Source organism: Meleagris gallopavo, chromosome 5 (assembly GCF_905368555.1).
Source record: "Meleagris gallopavo chromosome 5, MGAL_WU_HG_1.1, whole genome shotgun sequence".
In the NCBI taxonomy this organism is placed as follows: Eukaryota; Metazoa; Chordata; class Aves; order Galliformes; family Phasianidae; genus Meleagris; species Meleagris gallopavo.
Window position 1 is genome coordinate 40,671,619 of NC_139408.1, and position 21,628 is coordinate 40,693,246.

Below are 21,628 nucleotides of genomic sequence, written 5' to 3' on the forward strand. Positions count from 1 at the left end.
GTTTAACTTGACAATATATATCTGGTCTGTGCCATCAATTGTCCCTGTCTGTTTCTAGAAATCTGACAAGGACTAAAAGAAACTTTCCTTCTAGTATTCTATTCCTTAAACTTTTTTTTTTCTGCAAGCCATTGCTGAGGACAGGATGTTGACCTCCTTGAGTTTGCACAGTTCTTGGCGTGTTCTTGTACTCTCAATGTGTTGGTCGCTCTAACTTATGTTTTCCTTGGTAAGTAAATATTGCAATGCTATAAAGCTGGACAAATAGATCCAAATAAATAGGGATATATGGAATTCAAGGTATCTATGTCAAATCAGGAAGTTAAGCCTGCTTAGTTCTATCTTTTAAGATTCTTTACTTGCCCCTAGCTTCTCACAGGATCTAAGGGTCAGTGGTAAATCAGAGACTGAAAACAGCTTAGGTAGTTCAACTAAAGGCATACAGCAAGGATGTGAAATCTTTAACTCCACTTTAAAGAGACGAGAGAAGTGAGGCTTTCCATGATTATTTCAGCCAGTTATGAGGTGAACTATCTGTAGCTGAGCAGAATATCTTCAACTCGCAAGCGGTAGAAGCAGAAAAATAAGTGTGTTAAATTTATTTCTCTCATATGTTTTCCTTGAATCCTGTGTGCTTGGTGTTATTTAGCTAAAAAGAAAGTTTGTCATGGCTACGTGACTTCAACACTGAAATGCATCAACATTTTGAGATTACTGTTTTACATACCACTAATTCTATGCTGTTCTTAGAAGCAACAGATAAAACCAGTAAAATATCTTAAAACATCAGGTGAGGTTAGAGGCAAGGGGCTGAAAGTGCTCACAGGTAAGGTATAAACTATCCAGAAGAACTTGATTACTGAGAACCTGATGATGAAGGACTTCAGCAGTGTTTGTTTATATTGTGTGTTCAAAGAGCTGTGTTTCTCAGTTAAGTGTTTGCCTTCACAATCATGACTATGAATTGGTAACTTCCTTCAGGTTGACATTGCATGGGCAGAGCTTCACTATCTGCAGATGAAAGCTGAAATAAGTGTTGTAACTGCCTCTTGGGCAGAAAAGCTGAAGGAATAAGTGGGTTTTTAATTTTTTTGAAAAAAATCAAACTGGTAATCTAAGCTGTGGGCAGTGACACAGGTACAAAACCTCAACTTCAGATTGCAGTAGATGATTTTTTTTAACAAACCCAATGCAACCAAGCTGGGTATGCATGCTTCAGTTTTTCCATTCATTGGAATATAGATATGCACGATTTTTTGCAGATCCTGTATGAAATGCTCAAATTGGCTTTTGGTGAGACAGCTGCAATAAATGTACAACCACAGCTTAAAATAATGATACTGTAAAAACATAATTATGGTGTCCTTACTACTTGTTTTTTGGTTGGTTCTGTGGAATGATGTTTTCAAAACTGGCTATGCAGCTGCTGTGGTTGGGAACTTCAGGGAAAAAAAAAAAGAATTTCCTATTGCCATCAAAGGCCTCCAGCAGCTGCATATGATATCCAATTTATGTCTTAAGATTCTCATTTAAGAACGAACTGGAATCGGGAATCTGAACTTTTGGTGAAAAAGGGACAAAATCTTGAGCCAAATTATCTGGATCATATTTTTTTTGTCACGAAAAGGTGCCAAGTTACTGGTACTTGGTAATAACGGTGTCCTTCCTGTACATATAGAAGATGTATTGTGATCCTAACTGGAAAGAATAATTGGAGGAAGTGGAATTAATCTTCCTCTGTCATCAGTAATAGTTCTTGCAATGTTAATTGCCTGATTAAGCCTTGAAGGAACTGTCCTCATGATTTCCACAGCACTCTGCAGGGTTTTTTTCTTATTCTTAGATATCTACTGTTCCTCCTACATCTTTATATTAATGCAATCTTGTTAGCTAAAGAGATCATTCTAGAAAGTGTTAACTAAAGCTAAGTGTCCTGTCTGCCACCCCACAAATTGCTTTCATACCTCAGGGAGAGAAAAACACTGTCTCTGGGATAAAGTACAGAAAGATTTTGTTCACTGAATGGACTTTCATCTGTGTCAAAATAAGATAAACAGATTCTGTTGCTTACTGGAGATTCACAATTGTGTCCCCCTACCAAGAAAATGATTGGAAAATATTAATGTGTGCATGTTGCCTGTCCCTTTTTAACAGGACATAATTTCTGTAATGGTCATGTTACATCTGACTAGGACAGAATTATGTCAGAATCCATTTTATCTTGTATATTCTGTCTTGTGTGTTCTAAGGAGCTCAGTTATCCCCTAATAATGTATAGTCTCTCCTGAAGCAAATTCCAGCCAGCTGAGGTCTGGAAGATACCTAACTGTACTGTTATAGGACTGTTCTACCATGTAAACGTAACCTGTAGTGAGGTCATTCTAATGTGGTGATATAGGTTTTGGCTCAAAAGTGGTTGATATTTCATTTTCTTGAAAAAAGTGTTTGTTGCTGTGCTTGTAAGAGATAATGGGGGAAATAAGTTGGAGTAAATTTTGCACTTTGTTTATTTCCCTCTGTGTGACTGTGTTTTATATGTTCACTATATTAGGCTTTTTTTTTTTCCTAGATAGTATTCTCTCAGGATATTTGCAGTGGAGATCAGTTTACTTTGGTCATGATTTTGGTTTTTATCTGTGAAGCTCAATAATCCACAATGCGTAAAACCATTCTGATGGAACTCAGTGTTCATATTATAAACATTAATATGCACAGCTATAAACCGAATACATTTGTTCTACAGGAGGAAGTTCAAGGTTTAAAAGGAATTTTCACTTGAGCAGAAAGCTGCCTTTGCTGTTGCTTCTGCCATATGTCCCCACAAGATAAGTAATTGATCTTTTCTCAGCAGTGCATGTTCTAAACATTGAAGTAGAGTCTTGGCAATTTAAATAAACTTTATTGGGCTGTAAATTAGATTTGTACTGAAGAGTGTTAGCTTTAAGTTCTTGACATAAAATACCCAATTACAGATGACATGAAACTTTAAAAGCTATGGGAATGGGCCACCACAAATACAACTTGAAGGCACTTTCCATTATTTTTTTTATCTCTAGCATATATTCTTTACCATTCACTGGAACTACGACATGGCATGCCTTCTTGCTAAAGATGAGTTGTCGTTTTTCTCCTAAGATAGTTAAAAGCAGTTGTCACTCACTAGATGGTGCTGCGGCATTAGCTTTGAGTCGCCTAGCTGTGTCCGGAGAGCAAATAATGCCTGAGGTGAGATTGTTTTGGCAATGGTTTTACCAGGATTCAAATAGAGTCAGTGGAATCAGAAATCTACTTGGAAGAGGGAGAGGGAATGTTCTGCACTATGCCACAATTTCTGAATTCTGAAGATCTGGTGTTTTTGGAGGGATTGGGGGGGGGGGGGGCAGTAGGAGTCTTCATTGTCTATTTTAATGATCTTGTGGATCTTTTTTCTGCCAGCCTCTGTCTCTAGTAGTGTTTGAGATGTCTTAAAGACTGTTTAAATTTCAGGAAGGAGTACTTCCACTTATGTAAAGTAATTAATTTAATAAAAGACAAAACTTTTCTGATGCAGTGTCCACTTTTTGAGAAATCTGTCTTAATTTGTAAACTTCAGATGTCCAACTGTGACCAAAAATTTGCTAGTGGAATAATATTCAGGTACCTTAATAAGGTTCTTTAGGTAAACACCACAATGGAAACAAATACAAGGCAAAATTAACTGCTTCAGTACAGTAAAAAAAACATGTAACATTGTGCATAGTCTGCCACAAAGTTGTAAAGTAATAACTGTTTTCTTGTAATGAAGGGAAGCATGATGCAGTCTTAGACATCCCTATCTCTAAGCATGATGTAAGTGCCTGTGTTTTACTGCTGGAACATGGTAGTATTTGTGGCATAGACAACAGAATTTGTTCTTTTGTGGTTCTGTGCTTTTTCTTTGACTTTTTAAAAATCCAGTCAGACTGACCTTCTATCGGAACTTATTGAAAAATGCAACACATTCCAGACTAGCTGTTGCTAAGGCTTACTGGCTAATTTAAAATTGTTCTTTCAAGATTACTGGAGATGCAGCTCTGGCTTGATGTTACTAGTTAATCTTACTAATTTTGTAATGATTAGAGTTCTTTATGTAAAGTTTTCTTACGTTCTTAGTTGCTTAATGACAGCTGAAGTGAGCATATTGTGAGGGTTCAAATGGATCAGTACCTAACCTACACTGTACTTGCCAGGGAAAGCTTGATTTTTTTTTTTTTATTTTTATTTTTTCCCCTTAAAAGAAGCTGTGTACACTGAAAGGTTTGTATGTTTTGCTTTTTTTGCAAAACAATTTGGAGCTCCATACTAAGTGAATTGTGTATGCATTTTTGTTTTTTTTTCCAGTCATACTATGTGCACAGTTAGATGCTGCAAAGAACCAATTCTGCAGTTAACGCCACCAGTTGCAGCAGTCTGCTTTCAACTCACATGCCACACTTGGGGTGGAATTTTGAATTACTGAGACTTTGCTATAATAGATGCTTCAGAGAGAAGAGTACTGGGGGGAAAAAAGCCGTATAATATAGTTGGTTGTTTTCATGGAGAAGGTAAAACATCTTTCCCAGTTTCTTGCAGCATTAAGCATGCGGATGAACAATGAAAAACAAAATTGATTAGTATGTGAAATTATGGATTTACTATTACCTCATACAAAAATGTGATCTTAATTGAACAAACAGAAAAGGAAAGAATAACCTAAAACCAATTTTATAGAGATTTCCTATGTGTAATATGTATCATTCAGGTACATGCGGATAGTTGCACACATGAACATACTCATGTTGCATTTTGGCCAAGAAAAAAGAAACAACATAAATGCGTTTGCCAAATAGAATGTTTGTGAATGATGAATAGCCTTGTTCATTCCTGTTAGAGCTGTTAAAAATCATGGAAGGGAAAATAGTGAGAGAGATTTTGCAGAATGGAAAGCACCAAGCACAGTGATAATGAGAGTAGTGAGAATGAAAGCAGTTGCTTTGGAGTTTTATTCATGGGATATAGCACTTCTTAATTAGAGGTCACTAATACAAGTCTAGCTCAGGACAACTTAATCATTTAACGTCATTTGGTTTAAGAGGCCTACATGAAACAAGACTCACATCAGCATTACTGTATTTTTAATACCTCCAATGATATTTTTGCTATTTTCCTTAACTGCATGCATATTAACAGCAGTATTTTTCTTAATTTCTCTAAACAGAAAAAGTTTGGGAAAAATATTTTTTAACCTACTACTTGATGGAACATTATCACCTCTTTTCTCCAAGGCCGAATTACAGCAAATCATTTTATTTCAGCATTTAGGAGCTGAACAGTGTTTACATCTTGTTTACTTTTTGTATCTTTAATTTTATTTTCTTGTGGAAAGAGAATTATGGCATTATGAAGCAGTCTAATTTGTACGCTATACTGAATGTTCTTTTGTAGTTTCTGTGGAAAGAAGTAGGAGACATTACTTTTGGGGACGCTTATGTATTTCCATTGAGACTCATTTTAGAGGTACATTTTGGGAGAAAACTTCAAATCCTATTGCACTTAGTTATTTGTGTGAGGTTTTTAACCTAATCATAGAATGGTTTAGGTTGAAAGGGACATTTACAATCATCTAGTTCCATCCCCCATGCTACAGGTAGGGACACCTCCCCCTAGACCAGGTTGCTCAAAGTCCCATCCAGCCTGGCCTAGAATGTTTCTAGGGAGGGGGCATTCATAATCTTGCTGGGCAACCTGTTCCAGTGTCTCACCACACTCATAGTAAAGAATTTCTTCCTAATGTCTGAATCTACCCTCTTCCAGTTTAAAACCATTTTTCCTTGTCCTCTTGCTACCTGCCCTTATAAAAAGTCACTCCCCAGCTTTCCTGGAGGTTCCCTTCAGGTATTGGAAGGCAGGTATAAGGTCTCCTTGGTGCCATCTCTTCTTCAGTCTGAAGAGCCCCAGCTCTCTCAATCTGTCCTCGTAGGAGAGGTGCTCTAGCCCTTTGTCATCTATGTGGTCCTCCTCTGGACCTGTTCCAACAACTCTATGTCCTTCTTGTGTTGGGGGCTCCAGAACTGATTGCAGTACTCCAGGTGGGGTCTCACAAGAGTGGAATGACAGAATTGCCTCCCTTGACTGCTGGTCACACTCTTGATGCAACACAGGATATCGTTGGCCTGGGCTGCAAGCGCACATTGCTGGCTTATGTTGAATATTTCATCAACTGGTACCCACAAATCCTTTTCCTCATGCCTGCTCTCAAGACATTCTCTGTCCAACCTGTATCCGTGCTTGAGGTTGCCCTGACCCAGATGCAGGACCTTGCATTTGGCCTTGTTGAACTTCATGAGTTTCCAGGTGGCTCTGGATAACATCCCTTCACTCTAGCGTGTCAACTGCACACTCAGCTTGATGTTGTCTGCAAACTTGCTGAGGGTACTCTCAATCCCACTGTCCATGTTGCCTACAAAGATGTTAAATTCTGGTCCCAATACTGATCCCTGAGGAACGCCACTCATCATTGATCTCCACTGAGCCGTTGACTGCAATTCTGAGTATGACCATCCAGCCAACTCCTTATCCAGCGAGTGATCCATCTATCAAATCCATTTTTTTCCAATTTGACAACCACGATGTCATGTAGGACAGTGTCAAACGCTTTGTACGCGTTCAGGTTGATGATGTCAGTTGCTCTTCCTTTATCCACTGATGTTGTAACTCCATCATAAAAAGGCCACCAGTTTTGCCAGGCATGACTTACCCTTGGTGAAACCATGTTGGTTACCACCAATCACCCCATTTTTATTTTCCATGTAATCAGAAATGTGGCATACGTGAATAGATAAATCTAGTGCTAATGGCTTGTATGTGCTGTTTCCTGTTCTGAGTCTGAATTTAAGGTTGCTTATTGGTATTACTTATTTTTGGATCACAGCTATCTTAATCTATACTGCTATGCTGGATGTTTAGAACATTTAGAGAACTTCCATCACTATTTTCAGGTTACTTTTTTAACCTGAAACCATTAGTTTCATTCATTCCCTATGGGTAATTATTTTCCATTAGATGATACAAAATGATGTGTGGTGTGTATATATGTGTGTGTATATATATATATATATATATATATTTATATGTATTACATGTTACTTATATTTTGTATTAGATCCTTTTGGTTAACGTGAACTGAAAGTTGGGGAGGGCACGTTAATTGTCCATGTGTTGATGAGAATGAGCGCTTTGTGACAGGATTAGAAAATGTAATTGCACAAGTGTTGTAGGTGTGGGAAATGTAGAAAGAATAAATCAGAGACAGTGGTCCCTCCTCCCTGCTAAATTAGGCAATTGTTCCCACTTTCCGATGGAATAAGATGCAAAAAGGTATCTTTTTCCAGTTGTTAGCTGAGGAAATTACAAGCACAGAAATGTCAGAACAAATTGTCTTTATTTAATCTGCAGAATTTCAACGTTCATCTTATTAAGAAGAATGTCCAAAGCACTTTGTATTGCCTGTGAACTGCTTCTTTGTTTACCTGTTAGTCTAACAGAGAAGCGCCTTGAACTTTAGCAGAGATGCTATGACTTTTTTTGAATACATGAAGACCAAGGTATGTCTAGCAGAGCTCCCAACTAGCTGACTATAGTAGGGTCGTTATGTTAGTGCAGCAGCATGAAGCATTAAGTAGCTATGTTTGCTATTTCCTGACAGACTAAGCTAGTCTTTACTCATCTTCAAGTGCATCTGGTAGTTTACCACAACATCAATGTTGAAGCCAAGTGAAGTTATTTTGTTCAGAACTTTGAAAACGAGTAACTGCCCGGTCTTTTGAGTAACTACCATAGCAAAAAAGTGCCACATTGGAAACACGATCTTAGAAAACTTATTTTCAGTTTCTCTGTTTTCAATAGCTTTGCATGATTCTTCTTTCCGTATTTAGTAAGTGTGCCACTGACAACAAACAAGTTGTCTTTAGCAACAAACAATTTGCTTTCATAAATGTTGCGATCTGCTTCTGGAAAAGGCAATTGTGTTGATTTGGCATGACTTTTTGAGGTTCGAGAAAAAAGTGCCAAGCTCTTTCATTACTCATTGTTTCCAGTGAGGATTGGTGAACCTGACCATAGAGAGAGGAAACAAACAAACAAACATCAGTTCCAGTATTTCTCAATTTAAGTCATTTTTTGTAAAATTCTGAAACACGACCTCAGTAACATTTCTTTTTTGAAGCATAGCATAAATCCTTCTAAGCTGCAGTTTTATATGAGTAGAATGGTGTATTCTTGTGAGCTATGCTGAATATACATCTAATTACCTGCATCATGCCTGGGTTAAGCTTTTTAGATGCTATTTCAGCAAAAGAGTAATTGTATTTCAAAGCATAGAGGAAATAAAGCAGATAGGACAAAAAGGACTATTCTATATGTTTTATCTGTCCCCTAAAATCTTCTACCGCTGCCTACTTATCTCCTGTATTTTCAAGGAGAGCTGGATAAATAAGTAGCAAACATGCAAAGAAACAAGAAAACCCCACACAACTCCCTTCTTTCCACACCTTCCTTTCTCCTCCCCCCCCCCCCCCCCAAAAAAAAGGTGACTAAAACCTTACAGTAAAATCTTGAGGTGACAAGTTCATATCATTTGTGTATAGTATACACAAGTATACAGAAGCATACAGAAAGAACAGTTCTTTTTGTGCAAAGGTTTGGATGGAAAAAATAATCTCAGACCCATATATCCTAAGACAGTACTTGCAGAAGTTTGTAGTTCTGCAGGAAGGTTAGTTTCTGCAGCCAAGCAGTAGCAGCACCAACAGCTGACTTGTCTTGCCATTAGTTAGGGTTATCAAAGTGAATTTTGAGTGCTTAAGCCAGCACTTGAGTTGGTTTGGATTAGAAATGCTTGCCTGGATAATTGCAAGTAACAAACATCTGTAAAACTGGCATGATCTTGATTATTGAAAGAGCTACATCTGGGAACTGAATTATTTATTGTGAATTGTTCTCCTATCTCTTCTAGTAAGTCATCTTGTATGTCAGTGTTCAGTGCCTTGTCAAATGAAGTGGTCTGATCCTATGCTGTTGCCTCACCTCCATTCTTGTGTTATCAAGTTTAACACTAGCGTGCATCTTTCCCTTCTTGGAAAATGTAAGGATGAGCATTACTTTATTATTAGATCCTTTTTCCTTCTCTCAGTTTGAGTAAAGCTACCCATGCACCAGCAATCATGCTTTTTTTCCCAATTTTTTTAGCATAAATAAAAATGTATCAGTTGCAGACCTCTTTTTAAGAGTTATATCCAGAAAAAAAAAAAAAAAAAAAACAAACCCACTTTATCCTCTTCTTTAGTAATCCCAGTTATTGTAGAAGCTTATTTTCTTCATGGTTTGGGTTTGTTTTTTTTTTTTTGATAGGAAAATTTCACAGGCTACTCATAAAACCATGACAGGAATGTTTAAAATCATACTAAATTTCTGGAAGTGTCATATTGCTGTGTTCTCCTGAAGCAATCACTCTGCACTGTCACACCATGATTATATGGTTGTGTGAACATGAAGAGTTGAATGATCAGAAGACAAGGGCTCTTCAAAGATTGTTCTTGTAGACCATAAAGTGCTCAAGGGCTCGAGGAGAGTAAGGATTTATGTATCTCTTGGCATGGCCATCTATACTTCTGAGTTTGAACAGAGGATTGCAAATATCTAAAATCCACAGTGTGTAAGTATCTGTTCTCTCTGTAGTTGTTAGCAAATATTTGAGATACTTAGATAGGTGTGGCTCATATTTGGTTGAAATAGATCAGTGTGCCCATTATTTGTAGTAATATTATCTATTGACTTGAATGGAAAACATGCAGCATGATTATTTTAGTGGTTCACTGGTATGAACTTAAGGAAGAACATGCTCTTGTATACCTTTCTGAAACAGGCCCGATAAAATTCTTGCTAAAGACTAAGCAGCAACTGAAGAAAAAAATAGTTTTGTTAATTTGGATCTTTTCATATCTGCTTATTACACTCATATAAGTTATATTTAAATGGTAACACAGTAGAGAAAGTATGAGAAATGAAGTGATTAATTTCTCAGAAGGGAGTAAAAAAAAAAAATTAAGGTTACTGTGAAGTGTCTGGAGAATTATACACTTGCTCTTAATCTGATCAAAATTTGATCTGCAGAGTGCTGAATCCAAAATAGGTGGTGGAATGTGTTAGACTATTGAATAGCTTCCCAAGGAGGTGGGAACAAGATTTGTCCACTGGGATAATTAAAACTATATTGTGGAATTGCTGAAAAATCAAAATTTTTAAACTTAGATTCTTCTATAATGCAGACACAAGGAAGTGATTCTGAAACTGGCACCAATTGTTCCAGAGGAACGGGGGGGGGAATCCTGGTTTACTTTGGTTGAAAAGATATTGTTCTTGCTGGTGTAATCCAAGAAGCCCTCCCTAGACGAAGATGCAAGCTTATTTTGCAGTGGATTTTTGGATAGGTCACAAGATACACCATTAGGATGTGTATGCTGACAAGCAATGCTTGCACGAATGCATTCATCCTGATGTATTCATCTTAAGGTGCTTGGAGTAATGTCATACAGGGTAGAGTTTTTGTCTTCTAAGTCTGACTGTACTTCCTTTCTAATTTCCTTAGTTCAGAAAACCAAAGCAGCATAGCTGCTTTTGGAAGAGTTGTCACATCATGTGACAGCTACTAATCTGCCTTCATGCAGTCTATCTGCTAGATGCAGATTTAATTCCGTAGAGTAGTGAAGTCTCTTATTTTCCACTTCCTGGATGTTAAAAACTGCACAAGTTCCCTTGAGTTGCCTGGTGGTATTTCAGTTAAAGAAAATAACTTTATCAGGCAGTCTTTATCAACCAGATACAAAGAATTGTCTAATAAAACACAGCTAACTAGCCTCCAGAAGACTTTTTATGACAGAATGTATTGAAGACATCTGCTAAGCGGGACACTGTCAGCCCCCGGGCCATATGCTTCACGTCCCTGGCATATGCACAGCTAAGCGTGAACAGCACTGAGCATACTGGGAGAGGTGTGGATGCCTCTCCACCATCTCCTCCCACTCCTCAAGGGAACGTGGAGAAAGCTACTCTTGCTTTAGGCAGTAGAAAGTCACCAACCCTTAGGCAAGAATCTAATCAAGTGAGAATCAGGACAGCTCTATGTCCATCTCTGACTAGCATTAATGTCCTTTTCAATGAGCTACAGCTTGGAGTATGCCTTTCATTTCATTTAGGGTATTAGGAAAGGGTATTTTAACTCCCTGTATGCCCTGCATGTTTTAAAACTAGAAAATGGGGAGTGCATCAGGGAGGTTGTTATCTAAGATGAACTATTTTTTGCTTCTCTTAAATGTGTCTTTGGCTTTTTCTCATAGGCATCAGTTCTATTTTTACATTTTAAAACAAATGATTGACTTATAGGTCTTATATGTATTTGTCTATATCTTATATATATATATATATATATATATATAAAAAGAAACTGAAGGGTGAGTCAAGTGAAAAATATTGAAGAAACTGTTCCTTAAATTTGTTTGCGGTTTCATTTGATTCGTTTTCAGGGAAGCTCAATTTCTTCCATGCACATAGTTGTTTAGACAATTTACTGTATCTTTTTTGCGTTTTCAGGATAAAGTTCATGAGTGAATTTCTGTGTCTAACTTAATTTAGACTTTGTCCCTGCACTAAAGCAAGACAAAAGAAAGAAGGTGAATGGCAAAAGCTAGTGGAATTAATAGTAAGGTGGCATTTTGGGGTTAGGAACAATACCTCCTTGCCCGTGATGATTTTATCTATTGCTGAACTCGTACTGAAGTTATAAATAGTGACACAGAAGAGAGAGGTGTGTTTAGTAGCTGTTTCTGCTCTGGAAGGTTTTTAACCCTTCTGTGGTATTATGGATAGAATAAATTTATTAAATAACATGCAAGTTCTTTGAGCCTCTAACTCAATATTAAAGGACTTTGCAGAATGTGAAAGCTCTATAACAGTGCAGGATAGCTGTCATAATCCCACTGTTTAAAAGTATGGTAAGAGACTATCCCAAACACAGGAGAACAGCTACTGTCACATGAGTCTTGGCAGCAGAACAGTTTGGATGTCATCAAGGCAAGGTTAGAGACAAAGAGCATATTATTGTCAGTCAAAATGGTTTTATGGAAATGTGTCCTGTCAAACAAAACTGTCATCTCTTGACAAGATAACATCTCTGGCTAATAAAGACAGCAGAATAATTATAGTGTACTTGAATTTTTCAAAGCCATTTGTCTTAGCACACTAACATCTTGACTGGGGGGAAAAAAAAAAACCTTGGAACTAAGAGGTTATGTACTAGATGGCTTAAAATCTGTTGTCTTGGCAGCTCTAAAAAGGTTCTTGGGAAAGAAAAGATCTGAAGAATCTTTTTGCTTCTATATTAGCATTTTAACAGCATTCTGAGATTAGAATTATTTAGTAGCAAGCAATATGATTAGTCTACTTAATAACGAAGAAATAGGATTCTACTGCATTATTACAGGATAATTTGAATCAACTGAATATCACAGTTGAGAACTTCATAAAGGCAAATACAGCGCAGTATGTGGAGGGTGGAACATACTGGCTATACCTAAGCAAACTTTCCAAAAAACTCGTGGAAAGGAATAAAGTATCAAAAAATTTAACGTCAGTAACCATCTCAATGTCAGTCTTTATTCAAGTGATGTGCAAAAAGTGTCTGGTAGGAAGAAACACTGGATCTTTGAAAATAACAGGTAGATATACAGAAATAGTCTTCTATAAAAGGCTGGTCTTTAGCTAGAAATAGGCTTAAGAGCTTTGATATATTTCACCTTTTCTGAAAGGAAGCCTGGAAGTTGACTTGAGATATACAGATAACTCAATTTGAAAAAAAATAAGTCCTAGTATGGGATTTTTTTCAGTCTTCTAAGAAAAGAATGAAATAAGCAAGTTTAATTAAAAAGAAAATGCAGTATTTGAGTGAGAAGATGCTTTCAAATAATTGATTAGCAAATGTGGTGGATTTGTCATCACTTAAAAATTTCTAATGTTGTACTTAAGCATGCTCTTTAGCAAGATAGAGTTACAATTCCTAGAAAGCTGTGTTATAAAGCTGTGTTGCCCAAGGAGGTTGTGGATACCCCATCCCTTGCATTCAAGGCTGGGCTGGATGTGGCTCTGGGCAGCCTGGTCTAGTGGCTGGTGATCCTGCACCTAGCAGGAGGGTTGAAACTAGATGGTCATTATGGTCCTTTTCATGGTCACATGCCATTTTATGATATCTGAAAGCAATCAAGCTGGATGAACCCTGCAAGCTGGAAAACCCATGAAGATCTGTGGCAGCTTACTGTCTTAGTATTTTTTTTTTCTTCTATTGAAATAAGAATTATATAATATGTAGAAAGTTGAATGGAGGTTTTGGAGTCCAGACTAATCCCTGAATAGTACGCATCTCCTCTTTTTTTTTTTTCTTCAAGATTCTTTTTACACCATGGCTCTGGTTGGCCATGGTTTGAAAACAAAAATCAAACAAGCAAACTGAAAGAGAACCACCCATTCCTTTCATTTCTTAGGATTCTCACTAGCTAATTAAAACTATGCTTAGTCAGCAGAGCAAATTGCACAGTGACTACAAGAGAATTTGATAAGTGTGTTTACATAGCATACCTGGTATATGCAGAAAAATTCTTTAAGGATGTGGAATGTTCTGTATCAGTGGGTGGAAAGGTTGCAGCTGCATAGTCCTTCAAGAAGGTTTTGTCGGTTTGTATGTGTCACTTATCCTTGAACAGATATTTCTTCCACCTACAAAAGCTTGTTAGAAAATTGAAGTTAAAAGACAGGGAAAATTGCATTCATGAGCATGAAAGGCTTTTGAATCAGATTTTTTTTTTTCCCCCCCAAAGTTAAACTATGAAGGTTCTAATAGAGAAAGAGGAAAGTTTTTTCTTCTACCGACCCCTCCTTGTCTATTGAGATTCATTGTGTATTTGTAACCAACTACTAGCTGGTGCTAGCTGTTCTGGAAGAAATTGAAATGTGCTAGACTTTCCCTCTAATCTGAATGTTTGAAATACCTTTATATAGTAGTAAAGGTGTGTGATGGGTGAAGAACTGAGATTCTACTTAAAATATTTTCTGATTGGTGAAGGACAAAATTATAATCATATTCTGGGAAAAGAGCAGCTGTTGATGAAAGTCTCTGCCTAGGGTCTTGTTGGATCTTTATATGACATGCCTTTATGACAAGGCTTTGTTGTGATATAAGAACAGTTGTAACAATTTCCAATTGCACTTAGATCCTGGCTTGGGTTGTGTTCATGTAGCAAATAAAAAATCGTAGGAAAGCTGACTGTAAGTTGACATTTTATCATATCCAGCCTCCCACTGGAATTAGGATTGCTTTCTGTGTTAGCCTGGCTCATCTGTGGTTTGGTCTAGATGCAGCTCAGAGTTGACTGTTTTTATGGATTGCCTCTCTTATTCTACACTTTTCTGGTGAAGGAGCTGTTCCTAATGTTCACTGAACTTTTCAAGCTACAAGTTATGGCTGTTTTTCTTATTAAGTTTATGAACTTGTGTTACTTTCTATCTTTTCTGCAGCAGGGGAGCAAAAATCTCCTTTCCCTGCTTCTCCAGGCGGTGCCTTCTCCAGATGACTATTTATGAGCTTTGACGGGCTGTTAGTTCTCCATGGTCCATTCATTTTGCAGTCAAGTCTTCTGGGAATGACAACAATGTGGCCAATTTTCAGTGTTAAGCAATTATATAATATCTATAGGCATCACTTTGACAGGAGATTACTATTAAGAGAAATGGCTGTAATATTCTTTCCATAATAGAGCCATTGTGCCTCCACTGTTAATTTAGCTCATTTTGTGTTAGACATTCACTAAACTGGCTATAAGATAACTTCAGACACTTGATCACTGTACTGTTATTAAATAGTTGCATGCTAATGTGTTCAGATGACTTGCAAACCTCATGTGATCAGAGGCTGTCTGAGCCATCAGAGAAGGTTAAATGGAAAATACAGTTCTGTCTTGCTTGCTTTAGCTATTTTTTTATTAAAATAAATAAAGCATTTTTAAATCATGTTTGGAGGGAGGGGCGGGGCGGTTCTAGCTTGTCAGTTCTGGCACTGATGTAATTTGCTTCTAGCTACAGTGTAAATAGAATCCAAATACATATTCTTCCCTGAGGGTGGGTGTGGGTGTGTGGGTGTTTTCTTGTTGGGGATGGGGCTGAGATGGAATGGGAGAGGGTGACGGGAAAAGCGAGGAAACAACAGGCAGTATTTCTAAACTTAGATGTTAGGCTCAAATTTCTGATCTGGGGTGAACATAAGGCTGATTAAAATGCAACGTGGGATTTTAATTTTTTTTCTTCTGTTTACTTCTAGTTTCAATTTTTACTTGGTATTTCCTGAGCGTAAGTATATGCTCTCTACTTTTTTTTAGTCAGTCGATGCTTTGCATAAATGTGATGCTGAATGACATTAAAGGGCTGAGCCATCCACCTCCTGATAAATCTGCATCCAGTGCAAGTTGTGCCCATACCTTTTGCATACCTTCTATGTGGCTGCTATTCCCATACAGTACATAAGCACTTTCCTTTTAGTCACTGATTAACTGCCTTCCTAGTTTGTTTTAATGATAAGTGGAGGTGGCTGTAAATGCTGCCTTTTTCTATTTTACAAGCAAGAAATCCTGACCATTCCAGATTGTTAAATATTCCATGGCATTTCTCAATGGAGAATTTTTTAAGCCCACATGTTCTCTCCAAATGTTTTGCCAAACTTCCCTTGTGATTTTAAATTAATATTTTTTGTCATATTATAATGTAATTCAGTATAGCACAACTGCGAAAGACTGTCTCAGAGATGGCTGAATTTCAGTATTAAGTGAGCCTTAAATTAGTGCTTATATAATTTACAAAGCATGCTGAGATCTCTAGGGAGGGAGAATCATTAAAAATAGGTACTATTGCTATTATAACTGTTACTAAAAGTAATGATTACCTCTTTCTTCCTGAGAATTGTGTATGGCATTTTTTCCTGTGGGAGCTGTCCCTGTCTTGAGGTTTTTCCAGTGGCCTTTAAACTTTAATCTGGGGCCTCAGAAAACCTTTTATGTATACACTGAGACAGATTATGTTACTAAAGCAAGCTCTCCTGCTGATAGAACTGTGTGTTTAATTCTTGGCAGAGCTGGAAGACTTGGCTTGGTTTTATTTCTGTTCATCATTTTCATGTAGTCTTATGGGAGATGTTGATAGTTCTCAACTGCAGCTTAAAGGAAAGAGGAACATAGTATTTGAAAAATACTGCCCCAAAAATTTTCTATTTGATTGAAGAAAAAAAAAAAAAACACATTTGTTTTATGTACTTTTAAAACATGTAAACCTAGTGTAGTTCCTTTTAGGAGGAGGATAGAAAGATAATGAAGTCAGTCTTTCACTAACGTCGGTGAGATGCGTGTCTGCATGCAGTTAAAAATGCATTTTATGAAAATTCCATCACTGTTAACATTTGGTTGTGAAGAGAGGGTGTCAAAATGAAGCAAGTACTATACCAGCAACTGTAGCACCAACTTATCTTTAGTTGTTTTATTACATTTGAATGTTAATTGTTAATTATTGTTTGAATAGACCCTTACTGGTAGTCTGCCTGTTGCAGAAAGTGAAGTAGGCATCAAACTAGCTTTGCTGTAGTTCTTTGACAGGTTGAAAACAGCAAAGCTTCCCTGATGTCATTGGTTTTGTGTTAACTTACACCTGCCAAAGCCTTGCATGCTTTCAGTGTTTCCTCATGTGCCCCATGTGTTACTGTCTCGCAAGTGTTTATTTAAATCATTGCAACATGTCAAATGCTGGACTCTAAATGTGAGCTTCTCTTAGACTAGCTTCCCCAGATTTCTTAGAACCTGGGCTCTTTCAAGGGGGAGCAAGAGCAATGTCATTTAATTGACTCACCAATGCTTGTGTTCATATCTCTGCACAGTGAAGTGACTAACCTTTTAATTTAGGTATTTAACATCAGATGATATGAAACCTATATCGTAACACATGTCTGTCACTTCTGTGGCTTATTTCTGAAGTGGAACGCTACAGGAAACCTGGTTTTGGTGTCTCTCTCTCTCTCTACCCTTCAGTATCTGAACATGTTGTGGATATTCGTGCTCCCATGTGCTGCAGCCTGGTGATGAGACACTGTTATGGCGCAAATGTGCTACTACCAAGCTGCAATAACTGATCTCGCAGGATGTCACAGTGGTGTATCATATCATTGGTTGCGGTCATCTGACGCAGTTGCTAGTTGGGATCTTGTGGTGACATGATGAGCATTGTGATCAGATGTTCTCTTTAATTGTCTTAAGAACTGAACTGCTCAGCAATAATGTTCAGCAGTAATGAGGAAATGTGATGCTGGCTGTTGAGGCTTTTTGTATTGTGAGGCTTGCTCATCCTGTTCCACCATATTGTTTGAGCTGTATTTAATCATCTTGTGTGCTTTGTGCAACTATGCCATGATTGCAAATAAAGTTTATATGCAACAAGAAGTAAGAATGGAAAACTGTACCCACGATTTATGTCATCTTTTCATTTGAAGCCTTGTAATTTCTGTAGAGAAATTTTTAATACTCTTAAAATAGCTCTGGATTTGTGAGACAGCACAAGAATAAAAATCCAGCTACAGCAGCCTCCCTGGAAATTAATTTTGTTCCATTTTAGAAGCATTGTTGTTGCTCAGTGAATGGAGGAGGAACTTGGTGTGTAGAAATGTGCTAGATTCATGACTAGGGACAGGTTATAATGGGAAGTCTAAAAGGCTGCATGCTCTATCAAGTAATAGGAAGAAAAGTGCTTTCTGCCTGTGAATGCATTATTAAGAATAATAACCATCTAGTGGGTGGAGAACTGGAAGAAACTTTACTTAGTGGCTCTGTGCCTTTAGTATAAAATAACAAATCTTACTGTTGAAATATTTTGAGTTAAATGAGTAGCATAAAATAGCTGGAAATCACTTCAGTCTGATTATAAGCAGTTTAATTAATTTCACAGTGGAATTATGGATGGCTTGTCAGTGCTTTTTATTACTAGTATACATTCTTGTATGAAAAGCGAGCATTAGGGAACTTTCATCTTGCATTATCTTTGATCTCTAGCTGAAGGATTTTTGGATTGAGGTCTGTCTAAAGGGCTGGAGTGGGATGCCCTGCTCAGAGTGACAGATGTCAGAGTCTTCAGGTAGCTTAGGGATGGAGAGCACTTAATGTCAGAGAAACTTAAGGTTAATCCATCCTTCTGTTGATTGGGCTGCACAGACAGGGAGGAGCTTTCACTGCAGAAAGCCATTGATAAGCAGATTCTGCTCAGCTGGAATTTCTTAGAAGAAAAGCTGAAATTTCTGGGAGTATTTGTCCATGCATTAAATACAGATCTGCTTTTTTCATTGTCTACTTCGTAACTACAAGGTATAAGGTTACTTAGATTTAAACAAATTCAGAAGCAGGCTGATCTGCTGTCTGATCTCAGGCCAGTTTGTTTCCTAGGCTGTGAAGATCCCAGGCAATAGACAGTTACTGCTGCTTTTAGAGGACAGATGGTGCTTTTAGCATTGTCACTATTGTAATATATTGTCACATATGATCCTACTATTGAGTGTTGACACCTTCCCTTCTCAAATTTAGCAAGTCTTTGCTGATAGATGCAGATTTGCTATAGCATGGATTTTTGCTCATCAGCTACCTCTCCTATTAAATGAAAAGGTACTACTCTGGCCACGTTTTTGGCTATTGCAAAACCACTTATGAAATAAAGTCTCTGAAGTACTTAGGACCAAACTCTTAAGTGGATTATAAACATATATAATATATGGGACAAATAATGATTGTGACAAGTCCCAACCCTGCATATCTCTGACCAGTTTAATGGCATGTTAGATAAGTTGAGTGAACTGCTTGAAGTTCTTGTTAGTCCATCAAAGAAAGGATGTCATGCAAAATCTGTAGGATGGATCTTTGGTTTCCTGAAAAGTTTTCTCTGTGTCATTGTAAGTCATTAGACATAGGTCAATATATCAAAAACATCTGTCATGAAAGCATTGACGTCTGAAATGCTATTCTGCCTTTCTAGGATGTGTTTAGAAGGGATGAACTTTGGACTTCTAAAACAGACTGTAAGAGAAAGTTTGCTGGTCAGCCAGTTAGCAACTGTTGAAAAGAATGCAACACACAACATTTTTCCTATTGTATAGCTTCATGCAATCTGCAACCAGCTGCCAAAATATGACCATCTTCCTTTGAACCTTAGTTGACAGGAAGCACGCTCAATAACATACGATGCACATTTGGACTCATAAAACATGGATAACTCAATTTGATGGTGAAGTACTTTTTAAAAGGATAAATCAGTCTCATTTCTGTGCCATTTATCTGAAGTCCATGCCTGAAATTCATTGACTGAAGACAGTTGGGGGAATAAATATTATGTTATTAATCTCTCAAAACCTCATAACTTTCCTGTCATCCCTGAAGGCTTGACAGTGTGAATACTGAGAACTGAAGTGTACCCAGGAATTTCCCTTCTGCTGCCTGTTCAGTGCCAGCTGTGCAGCATTTGCACTGTCTTAAGGTAGAACATTGCTCAGGACTGCAGATGGCCAAGAATTTAGCAACATACCTCTTGCTGTACTTGCAGTTCTCTCAGAAAAACTTTGGGCTTCACAGTGGGAAGATGGAGTAAATAAAACCCTTTTTACAGGTTGTAAGTTACACTGGGCACTGCGTTCTCAGGTTAATTAAAACTACTGACATAAATGAGTCGCTAATTTTAATTTACTTGATGGCCCAATTCTTGCCCTTCAGCAAAGTGCACATAGCTAGAACTAGACTAACTCAAAAGAAGGCAGGGAGGATACATCTGCAGTTGTGTGCCTTTTGAACACTGTGTACTTTGAAGCACTTTTTCTTTCACAGTTGGTAATTTACTTGTTGAAGTTAACCTAATTCTTCCTCTGGAAAAAATTCTATGCATATAGGCCTTCAGATAACTCAGATTAATATGTCTGTATCTATTTGCATGGCTAAATTTGCAATCTGGTCACAGACCTTTCATGCCTGTCACATTGCTCACTGGTACTCAGTCTGGTGTTTGTTTATGGGTAGAAATGATATTCCAATTGCACAGATTTCTGTATATTACTTTGGAGTTGGCTCCTGAAATATGACCATTGTAATTGGGAATTCAGAAGTTTTGCTTATTTTAGTCTCCGAACATCTTCATACCATCTTTATCCTTCTTTGCGTGTTCCCCACTTGATGGCAGTGCAACAACACACATGGAAATAGAGAGTACCGAAAAGCTTGGTTTTAAGGCTTACACCTCATCAGTACTGTAAAAATATCCTTTATGGCAACTGCTTGCTTAAACTATGTACATTGTTTGAGCTGGCTAGATCCCTGTAAGTTCTACCTACAAGGCTCCTGCTGTGAGAATTCAGTAATGTACTTGTGCTAATTAACTTGATCTTCCAGAAATGAATGTTTTAGCTATTTGTTTATGTTTGTAGAAATACTACTTCTGTACAGCAAGCTAGACTCTTTAAGGTGTTCTAGTGTCAACTAATTTGTGGAAGCATTGTTTCCACAACAACACTTAAAGGCACCACTTAAATTTCAGAAAGAGCTAGAAAACGAATCTCAAGATCTAAGAGAGTAACTGCAGACTAAAGCTGTGTCAGTGACCACAGTGGATCAGTTTTGGTTTTGACAAAGCTCGATGGCACATACTCAGTTGTCAACTCAGTGTAAGGATATCTGATGCAATTTAAAAACAGACTTGCTCTGTTTCTTCAGTTGCTTTCATCTAGTGTGCTTAATTGATACTGACAAATGCTGAAGTGCATATTTGTGAGGGTTTGTCTTCCCATTTAATTGTTTCAGTTAAAAACTAGCCCTAAATATTGTGTAAATAATAAAGCGCTTTACATACTGCTCTCTGTTCCAGTGGATCACTAGGCAATTCTGAACTTAATACACATGGTGTTAATAATAATAAAAAAAAGAAGTTGTTCTGGCATGGGTAATAGGACTACATTGACTGAAATTATAGACACAAATCTGGGCTCTATGAAAAATGCTAGCAGATACCTTTCTTCTGAAGCTTTTGTCAGAAATGATTCTGGCTGTAGAGCATATTCATAAGTACTTGTCCTACAGCTGCCTTAGAAGAATGAAAGATGGTTTCAGGCCTTGACAAAGAGTTAAGAAGTCTAATTATGTTAAGCTTAATGATGAACCTCTTAAATCATTCCTTTCGCTCTTCTAAAGCAATTGGGCTTAAATCTGGCCTTGAACCACTGATGGAGGGCATTTGCAGCTGAGGCTGAAAAAGTAAGAGAAAAAGAAGTGCAGAGCATAGGAGAAGCCACTTTAACTTTATTGGGCTTTTGTTTTGGTAAGAAGGTAGGTTGAGTGAGAAGTAACGTTAGGGTGAGGATTCCCAAGGAATGGAAACATTAGTCTAAGACAAACCTTCAAGAATGAAAGGTTTTTCCCACCTTCACTTTCATTTTATGAAACCATCCTACCCATACTCTGCTGTACTTACTCGG